The sequence below is a fragment of the Lichenostomus cassidix genome, unplaced genomic scaffold, assembly GCF_008360975.1.
Source record: "Lichenostomus cassidix isolate B80296 unplaced genomic scaffold, HeHo_3.0 HiC_scaffold_772, whole genome shotgun sequence".
Classification (NCBI taxonomy): Eukaryota; Metazoa; Chordata; class Aves; order Passeriformes; family Meliphagidae; genus Lichenostomus; species Lichenostomus cassidix.
The window spans coordinates 168,796-174,817 of record NW_028147600.1 but is presented as its reverse complement, the minus strand read 5'-3'; the positions used below and the strand labels follow the sequence as shown (position 1 = coordinate 174,817).

Here is a 6,022-nt window from a genome sequence, read left to right as displayed (position 1 = left end):
TGTTTCAAACCTTAAAAAACCTGCTTTTCGCTCATGTTTCAAACCTTAAAAAACCTGCTTTTCGGTCATGTTTCAAACCTTTAAAAAACTGCTTTTCGGTCATGTTTCAAACCTTAAAAAAACCTGTTTTTTGGGATTTTTACCAGGCAGGTATGGTCTGCTCTGCCCTTTGGACCCACCTGGGCAGAGGGGATGTTCTGTCAAGAAGGAGATTACCTTCCTTGGCCACACCATTGTTTTTTAGTTACTCTACAACTCCAACCTTGTCTGCATTTCCATCTCGCTCATATTTTCCATATTCTCAGCATCTTTTGCAAGGAATTATATCTATAAGGTTTTACTATTTCATCTTCCCCAGCAGGCTGCCCTATAGATTGTGCGGATCTAGGGGAGGCTGCCCCATAGTGGGGTTTGGGGCTGCCCTATAGATTGTGTGTATATATGGGGTGCTGCCCTATAGAGGAGTCAGGGGCTGCCCTATAGGCTGTGTGTATCTATCAGTGTGGGGCTGCCCCATAGATTGTGCATAGCTGCAGTGTGGGGTGGGGCTGCCCTATAGATTGTGCGTATCTAGGGGTCAGGGGCTGCCCTATAGAGGAGTCAGTGGCTGCCCTATAGATTGTGCGTATCTAAGGGGAGCTGCCCCATAGCGGGGTTCGGGGCTGCCCTATAGAGTGTGTGTATCTAGGGGTCAGGAGCTGCCCACGTGGAGTGGACACAGGGAGGACACGGGATGGACACAAGGTGGACATGGAATGGACATGGGATGGACACGGGGTGGATATGGGGTGGACATGGAGTGGACACAGAGCTGGACGTGGAGTGGACACAAGGTGGACATGGGGATGGACATGGAGTGGACATGGGATGTACAATGGGTGGACATGGATGGACATGGGATGGACACGGGATGGACACAGCTCTGGCCACAGCTCTGACCCCAGAGTGACCACAGCACTGGACATCGCTCCGGCCAAGGCACTGGACACAGCACTGACCCCAGAGTGACCCCAGAGTGACCACAGCTCCAGCCACAGCACTGACCCCAGAGTGACCACAGCACTGGACATCACTCCAGCCATGGCTCCAGCCACAGCAGTGGACATAACTCTGACCCTGGTGTGACCCCAGAGTGACCACAGAGTGACCCCAGAGTGACCACAGCACTGGACACAACTCTGACCCTGGTGTGACCACAGAGTGACCCCAGAGTGACCACAGCACTGGACACAACTCTGACCTTGGTGTGACCCCAGAGTGACCACAGAGTGACCACAGCACTGGACACAACTCTGACCTTGGTGTGACCCCAGAGTGACCCCAGAGTGACCACAGCACTGGACACAACTCTGAACCTGGTGTGACCACAGAATTGGACATGGAACTGAACACAGCACTGACCACAGAGTGACCACAGCAGTGGATGTGACTCTGACCCCAGAGTGACCAGAGTGACCACAGCTCTGACCCTGGTGTGATCCCAGAGTGACCACAGCACTGACCACAGCACTGACCACAGAGTGACCAAATCTCCAGCCATGGCACTGGCCACGGCACTGACCACAGCTCTGACCCCAGAGAGACCCCAGAGTGACCACAGCTCCAGCCATGGCTCTGGACACAGCAGTGACCCCAGAGTGACCCCAGAGTGACCATACAGTGACCACAGCTCCAGCCATGGCTCTGGACACAGCAGTGACCCCAGAGTGACCACAGACACTCTGGTCACAGTACTGGACAGCCCTGACCCCAGAGTGACCACAGAGTGACCACAGCAGTGACCACAGCTCCGGCCATGGCATTGAACACAGTACTGACCCCAGAGTGACCCCAGAGTGACCACAGCACTGGACACAGCTCTGACCCCAGAGTGACCACAGCACTGGACATGGCTCTGGTCACAGCACTGACCCCAGAGTGACCAGAGTGACCACAGCTCTGACTGCGGTGTGACCCCAGAGTGACCACAGCAGTGACCCCAGAGTGACCACAGAGTGACCACAGCTCCGGCCATGGCACTGGACACAGCAGTGACCCCAGAGTGACCCCCGAGTGACCACAGCACTGGACATTGCACTGACCACAGCAGTGACCACAGAGTGACCACAGCAGTGGTATTGACCAGGCATTGGTCAGTACTGACCAGGCATTGATCCGATATTGGGATGGAAGTGATCTGGTATTGATCCGGCATTGATCCGATATCAGTCCGGGATGGATTTGGTATTGATTGATTGGGCATTGATTGGGCATTGATCTGATATTGATCTGATATTGATCTGATATTGATCTGATATTGATCTGATATTGATCACCCATTGATCAGGCATCAGCCTGGCATTGATCAGGCATTGATCTGACATTGATCCAACATTAATCAGGCATTGATCTGACATCATTCCAGGATTGATCTGACATTGATCAGGCATTGATCTGACATTGATCTGACATCGACCTGGCATTGATCTGACATTGATCAGGCATTGATTGGGCATTGATCTGACATTGATCCAACATGGATCCAATATCGGCCTGGCATTGATCAGGCATTGATCTGATATTGATCTGACATTGATCCGACATTGATTCAGCATCATTCCAGCATTGATCATGCATTGATCCGGTATTCATCACGCATTGATCAGGCATCAGCCTGGCATTGATCTGACATCGATCTGGTATTGATCTGGCATTGATCAGGCATTGATCTGATATTGATCTGGCATTGATCCATCATCAGCCTGGCATTGATCCGGCATTGATTGGGCATTGATCTGACATCAATCTGGTATTGATCTGACATTGATCCATCATCAGTCTGGCATTGATCTGACATTGATCCGGCATTGATCAGGCATTGATATGAAATTGATCCAGCATTGATCTGATATTGATCTGATATTGATCAGGCATTGATCAGGCATTGATCAGGCATCAGCCTGGCATTGATCTGATATTGATCTGATATTGATCTGACATTGATCAGGTATTGATCAGGCATTGATCTGACATTGATCTGGTATTGATCTGGCATTGCTCTGGCATTGATCAGGCACAGCCTGGCATTGATCTGATATTGATCTGATATTGATCTGGCATTGATCTGGCATTGATCTGATATTGATCTGGCATTGATCTGGTGCTGTTTTGGGGTTGGGATGAAGTTTATTATTGAAATTTTGGAAATCTTTGGTGTCGTTTGAGTTTGTTTGTCTCGATCCTTGTGGGAAAAAATGGGAATAATGGGGTTGGGAATGATGGGAATGATGGGAATAATGGGATTTGGAATGGGATTGGGATTGGGAATAATGGGATTGGGAATGGAATGGGAATAATGGGGATGGAATGGGAATAATGGGAATAATGGGAATAATGGGAGTGGGAATGGGATTAGGATTGGGAATAATGGGAATTTGGATGGGATTGGGAATTGGGAATTGGGAATTGGGAATGGAATGGGAATGGGAATAATGGGATTGGGAATAATGGGAATTTGGATGGGATTTGGAATGATGGGAATAATGGGGATGGAATGGGAATAATGGGAAAAAATGGGAATAATGGGAATAATGGGAATAATGGGAATGGGAATGGGATTAGGATTGGGAATAATGGGAATTTGGATGGGATTGGGAATTGGGAATTGGGAATTGGGAATGGAATGGGAATGGGAATAATGGGAATGATGATTCACCCCAATCGAGCTCAGAGACACTTCAGAGCCCAAGTCAGAGCAGTGGGTATTTATTTTTGCTTTATTCCACCCACCGGATGTGTGGGGATTGTCTCCACCAAACACACACACCTCAGTACCCCAAAGACACAGAGTTATAGGTAAAATCATGAATATTAATTACATTCTTCAGGATAGGAGTGGTTATACAAATCATTTCTCGGAAGTCATTAATATCATTAGCATGTGCACAACGCATGCTCCGTATGTCTTGGTGGTCTTTGGAGACCCCCAAAGCCTCCTCCAAGGTGACAGTCCTTCATGGGATGATTCAGCGGTTTCTGTGCTGGTGGAAAGGGGCAAAAAGCTCAGAGTCTCAAGAGAGCTGCCCCATAGCGGGCCTGGGGGCTGCCCTATAGGGTGTTCCTAGCTGGAGTGTGCGGTGGGGCTGCCCTATAGATTGTGCGGATCTAGGGAGAGCTGCCCCATAGCGTGTGCATAGCTGGAGAGTGGAGTTTGGGGCTGCCCTATAGATGGTGTGTATCCATGGGGTACTGCCCTATAGAGGAGTCAGGAGCTGCCCTATAGGCTGTGGGTATCTATCAATGTGGGGCTGCCCCATAGCTGGGTGCATAGCTGCAGTGTGGGGTTTGGGGCTGCCCCATAGATTGTGTGTATCTAGGGAGAGCTGCCCCATAGCGGGGTTGGGAATTGCCCTATAGGCTGTGGGTAGCTAGCAATGTGGGGCAGCCCTATAGGGTGTGCAGAGCTGGAGTGGGGCTTGGGGCTGCCCCATAGATTGTGTGGATCTAGGGAAGGCTGCCCCATAGCGGGGTTCAGGGCTGCCCTATAGACTGTGCCTATCTAGCAATGGGGTGTTGCCCTATAGAGTGTGGGTATCTATGGGGTGCTGCCCTATAGCAGGGTTTGGGGCTGCCCCATAGCAGGGTACATAGCTGGAGTTGGGAGCTGCCCTATAGCTGGAGTGGGTGAGAGGCTGCCCTATAGATTGTGTGTATCTAGGGGGAGCTGCCCCATAGAGGGCCTGGAGGCTGCCCCATAGGGTGTGCATAGCTGCAGTGTGGGGTGGGGTTGCCCTATAGAGTGTGCGGATCTAGGGGTCAGGGGCTGCCCTATAGTAGCATTGGGGGCTGCCCCATAGCAGGGTGCATAGCTATAGTTGGGGGCTGCCCTATAGCTGGAGTGGGTCAGGGGCTGCCCTATAGATCGTGAGTATCTAGGGGTCAGGAGCTGCCCCATAGCAGGGTCAGGGGCTGCCCTATAGATTGTGGGTATCTATCAGTGTGGGGCTGCCCTATGGGCTGTGCGTATCTATGGGGTGCTGCCCCATAGCAGGGTCAGGCGCTGCCCTATAGCAGGGTGCATAGCTGGAGTCAGGGGCTGCCCTATAGCTGGAGTGTGGGGTGGAGGCTGCCCCATAGATTGTGTGTATCTAGGGGTCAGGGGCTGCCCTATAGGCTGTGCGGATCTATGGGGTGCTGCCCTATAGCTGGAGTGGGTCAGGGGCTGCCCTATAGATCGTGAGTATCTAGGGGTCAGGAGCTGCCCCATAGCAGGGTCAGGAGCTGCCCCATAGCAGGGTCAGGAGCTGCCCCATAGCATGTACATAGCTGGAGTTCGGGGCTGCCCTATAGCTAGAGCGGGGTTTGGGACTGCCCTATAGATTGTGCATAGCTGCAGTGTGGGGCGGGGCTGCCCCATAGATTGTGTGTATCTAAGGGTCAGAGGCTGCCCTATAGCGGGGTCGGGAGCTGCCCTAGAGAATCTGAGTATCCATCAATGGGGTGCTGCCCCACAGCAGGGTGCATAGCTGGACTTGGGGGCTGCCCTATAGCGTGTGCAGATCTATGGGGTGCTGATCTATGGGGTGCTGCCCTATAGATTATGTGTGTATCTATGGGGTGCTGCCCTATAGACTGTGCAGATCTATGGGGTGCTGCCCTATAGATTATGTGTGTATCTATGGGGTGCTGCCCTATAGACTGTGCAGATCTATGGGGTGCTGCCCTATAGCGTGTGCAGATCTATGGGGTGCTGATCTATGGGGGGCAGCCCTATAGATTATGTGTGTATCTATGGGGTGCTGCCCTATAGACTGTGCAGATCTATGGGGTGCTGCCCTATAGAGTGTGTGTATCTATGGGGCGCTGCCCTATAGATTATGTGTATCTATGGGGGGCAGCCCTATAGATTATGTGTGTATCTATGGGGCGCTGCCCTATAGATTATGTGTATCTATGGGGGGCAGCCCTATAGATTATGTGTGTATCTATGGGGCGCTGCCCTATAGATTATGTGTATCTATGGGGTGCTGCCCTATAGAGTGTG

The 6,022-nt window shown here is 51.4% G+C and overlaps 1 long non-coding RNA gene across 1 annotated transcript; it reads left to right on the top strand.

The window, feature by feature from the left end:
* The first annotated feature begins 1,243 nt into the window (after positions 1–1,243).
* LOC146421843 (uncharacterized) lies at positions 1,244–3,186 on the top strand. The gene is made up of 2 exons (XR_014848452.1): positions 1,244–1,360; positions 1,754–3,186. It is a non-coding gene; the product is annotated as an uncharacterized LOC146421843 (long non-coding RNA).
* The last annotated feature ends 2,836 nt before the right edge of the window (positions 3,187–6,022 follow it).